General features: G+C 39.4%; 1 pseudogene; it reads left to right on the top strand.

The window, feature by feature from the left end:
• The first annotated feature begins 2,007 nt into the window (after positions 1 to 2,007).
• On the top strand, positions 2,008 to 3,167 carry LOC119540629 (annotated as a pseudogene).
• Positions 3,168 to 4,090: the final 923 nt, after the last annotated feature.

Here is a 4,090-nt window from a genome sequence, read left to right as displayed (position 1 = left end):
GCCTCTTGAGATCTGCTGTTGTATGTTTCCATTGTGTCTTTTGTCTCTTTTGTTGTGCCTTTCATTTCCATAGATTCTGCTAGTTGTTATTTTTAACTTTTGATTTCTGCCTTATGTATGCCCAGTGTTTCCTTTTTAGCCCCTATCTCTTTTGCCATATCTTCTCTAAACTTTTTGAACTGATTTAGCATTAGTTGATTAAATTCCTGTATCTCAGTTGAAGTATAAGTTTGTTCCTTTGGGCCATAACTTCATTTTTCTTAGTGTAGGTTGTAGTTTTCTGTTGTCTAGGCATCTGACCTCCCAGACCACCCCAATCAGGTTTTCCCAGATGAGAACAGGCTCAGGTCACAGAAGGAGGAAATATTTAGTATCCAGTTTCCCTGATGGTTTTTCTTAGAGGATTGACATACCCTGTGCTTTTCTGCCCAGCAGGTGTGTCTGTCAGCCTGTCAGGGGCTGGTGTAAGGGGGTGTGGCCCGTGGCTCTCCTCCCTCAGGCTCTGGGGGCTGGTTCCAAATGTAAGGCAGGTAGTAGAAGAGCTGGGTCTTTCCCTTTCCTCTTGGGAAGCTATGCTGCATCCAGAGATGTCATTTACATATCAATAAGTTCTTTGTTTCTCTGACTCTGCTGGTCAGAATGCTGCGATTTTAAAACGGCTGAGGCTTTCTTTACTGCAAAGCGCTGTGGGCTGAAAATGGCTGAGGCTTTATCCACTGAGCTGCCCAGGTTGAGACAGAGAGAAAGGGACAGAAAGCTCCCAGATTCACCCATCAGCCAGAGTTAGCACCCAATCCTCTGGGCTCTCCATCCTGAGATAGATATGTCCCCTGACTGTCCCAAGGTCAGTTGTCATCAAAAGCCTCTGTCTGCTTGTTGGGGATTCATTGTCTGTATTGAGCAGGTAACATTAAAACCCCAGTTGGAGCTGGGCTGAGAGAGTGCTGCTCTCTAGCACTGCAAGACTTCCAGGAGGGAGGGGCTCTCGGCTCTTGGCTCTCAGTGTGGGTCCACAGATTTTACTTATAGATTTCACTTACAGATTTCATGCTGCGATCTCGGGCATTCCTCCCAATTCAGGTTGGTGTGTGATGAGTGGACAGTCACATTTTTCTCCCCACAGTTATTCCAGGTTATTTACTAGTTTTTTGGTCATTTATGAATTGTTCCAGGGGGACCAACAGTCTTCCACTCCTCTCTATGCTGTCATCTTAGCTCCTCTCATTTATTTTCAGACACATCCAATTCCAGACATGTTACAATGTGAGAGAAATGTGCAGTTGAAGATTCAAGAAATAAGGTGCCTAAGTACCAAAAGAGGTCATCCATTCTACTCAGTAGCTTGGAAGTCCCATTTCTAACTAACTCTAGCAAGAAAGACCCAATTCAAAAGGGACGGCACAGTGTTCTGATACTAGGATCAGCCAGCTTTGTAATAGGACCAGGTGACAAGGGCCTGCGTGCAGTAGAAGGATGCAGGATCAGTCAGGCCCTGGATTTTTACTGCAGCACTACGGTTTTAGAGGTGGCCTGTTTGGTATTCCTAACCCATCACCTCTCTTAAATAACACTCATTTAAGCCAATCAAAAGTATTTCTAACATATCTTACACTAACAAAGCCTTTGGTGTCAGTTTGATTAGGCATATGTTAAGTTTTAATTACACTTCTCTGAAAGTTGTGTCCTAATTAGGGTCTCAAATGGTGATTAAACAGTTCTGGAGTGAGAGTGAGAAATATCTTGTTCAAAATCCTCATCCCACTCTTCCTACTAAAGGACTTCAAAGGAAATTTCAATATACATAGTATAGAACATGTTTATTTTACCAAAATAAATTTATCTAGATAGGAACCTGTGTATTATTATTGTAAATGGAAAATGAGCAACAATAGCTATAAATAGAAGTCACCTATAAAAATAAGCACAATGCATCAAAGCAATATTGGGTACCATTACCTCATTAAGACTCTCTTTGTTATAAAAGATTAGCAATTGGGGGGACCGGGCGGAGCGGCCAACATGGCAGAATGCAGGAGACACAAGAAGCGGGTCCAGGAAGTTGGTGAACCATCTAAAGAAGAAAAGGCTGTAGCCAAATATCTTCAATTCAACTGTCCAACAAAGTCCACCAATATGATGGGTCACTGTGTTGATTATTTTATTGCTTCAAAAGCAGTGGATTGCCTTTTGGATTCGAAGTGGGCGAAGGCCAAGAAAGGAAAAGAAGCTTTATTTACAACCAGGGAGTCTGTGGTTGACTATTACAACAGGCTTTTAAAGAAGCAGTTCTTTCACCGAGCACTAAAAGTAATGAAAATGAAATATGATAAAGACATAAAGAAAGAAAAAGAGAAAGGAAAAGCTGAAATTGGAAAAGAAGATGATAAAAAGAGCAAGAAAGAAAATATAAAGGATGAAAAGATAAAGAAGGAAAAAGAGAAAAAGAAAAAGATGGTGAAAAGGAAGACTCCAAAAAGGATGAAACTCCAGGAACTCCCAAAAAGCAGGAAATGAAGAAAAAATTTAAACTTGAACCACATGATGATCAGATTTTTCTGGATGGAAATGAGGTATTTGTGTGGATCTATGACCCAGTTCACTTTAAAACGTTTGTCATGGGATTGATTCTTGTGATTGCAGTGATAGCGGCAACCCTTTTCCCACTTTGGCCAGCAGAAATGAGAGTAGGTGTTTATTACCTCAGTGTTGGCACAGGCTGTTTTGTAGCCAGCATTCTCCTTCTTGCTGTTACTTGCTGCATTCTGTTTCTCATCATTTGGCTCATAACTGGAGGAAGGCATCACTTTTGGCTCCTGCCAAATCTGACTGCTGACGTGGGCTTCACTGACTCCTTCAGGCCTCTGTACACACATGAATACAAAGGACCAAAGGCAGATTTAAAGAGAAATGAGAAAGCTGAAGCCAAAAAGCAGCAGAAGTCTGACAGTGAGGAAAAATCAGACAGTGAGAAAAAAGATGAAGAGGGAAAAGTAGGACCAGGAAATAATGGAACAGAAGTTTCCTGTGGAGAATGACATTCAGACGCAGACAGTGACAGGAGGGAAGATGACCGATCCCAACACAGTAGTGGAAATGGGAATGATTTTGAAATGATCACAAAAGAGGAACTGGAGCAGCAAACAGATGGGGAAAACTTAAATTTGTAAAATTAAGCCCATAGAAGGGTGTTTTTAGAGAAATGCAAGTTTCAATAATGCACAGAACATCTGTGATTGATCTTTCTACAGCAGCTTCAGTTTTGAGCCAATAGTCCATGTAGTTGAATATGAGTAAAAACTAATCCTTATCAAATAAAAGCAAACTTACTGTAGCTGTTTGTATGCCTTAATGTTCATTTTGATTTATTTTAAATCTCTACACTGAGAAATGAAGTATTGTATTATCAGACCAGAAGCCACTGCTGTGAAAGATAATTTACTGTCCTACAATATCAATTTAAAATAAAGAGCATAAAAGAAAAAAAAAAGATTAGCAATTGATATTCTTTTCCTTGGCTTAATCAGAAGGAGAGAAACTGAAAAGGGAGTCATTTCTTAAGAATATTATTCAGTTATTTGATGCCCTGTAGGTGTACCATCAATCCAGATCCTGCACTTTGCAAAAGAGTGGATTAGATGATTTGAAAGTCCTTGTCAGTTATAATAGTCTTTGAAATGGCATTTTTCTCATTCTTTTTTTTTTTTTTTTTTTTTTTTTTTTGTAGAGCTGTGGGTGAAAATGTATGTCATCTTGGAAAATAGTACATAGGTCATAGGCATCGTGGGCAGATTGGTTGCAGTGAATACATGAACCAGTGAAGTATTTATTTTTCTAATGGGCTTGTTAATAAATGAGAATGTTATAGGCAATTACGGTGTTTTTTCCTCATGGTGCTCATAATATGCATTTATAATATTTATAGGAAGGATTTTTAGACTGTGTTGGAATGCATGCTCAAACCTCTTGTTTTAAGAAAAAACAAATGATTTATTTCTCTGAAAACTTTCAGGATCCAACAATTTTTTTTTTTTTTTTTGGTGCCTTACCATCCAGTGATGTTATAACTGGTACAATTTGGTTTTTGGCACTA

The sequence above is a fragment of the Choloepus didactylus genome, chromosome 7 (genome assembly GCF_015220235.1).
Source record: "Choloepus didactylus isolate mChoDid1 chromosome 7, mChoDid1.pri, whole genome shotgun sequence".
Taxonomy (NCBI): Eukaryota; Metazoa; Chordata; class Mammalia; order Pilosa; family Megalonychidae; genus Choloepus; species Choloepus didactylus.
Note: the sequence above shows the minus strand (reverse complement) of the source record. Positions and strands in the feature narration are given on the sequence as shown.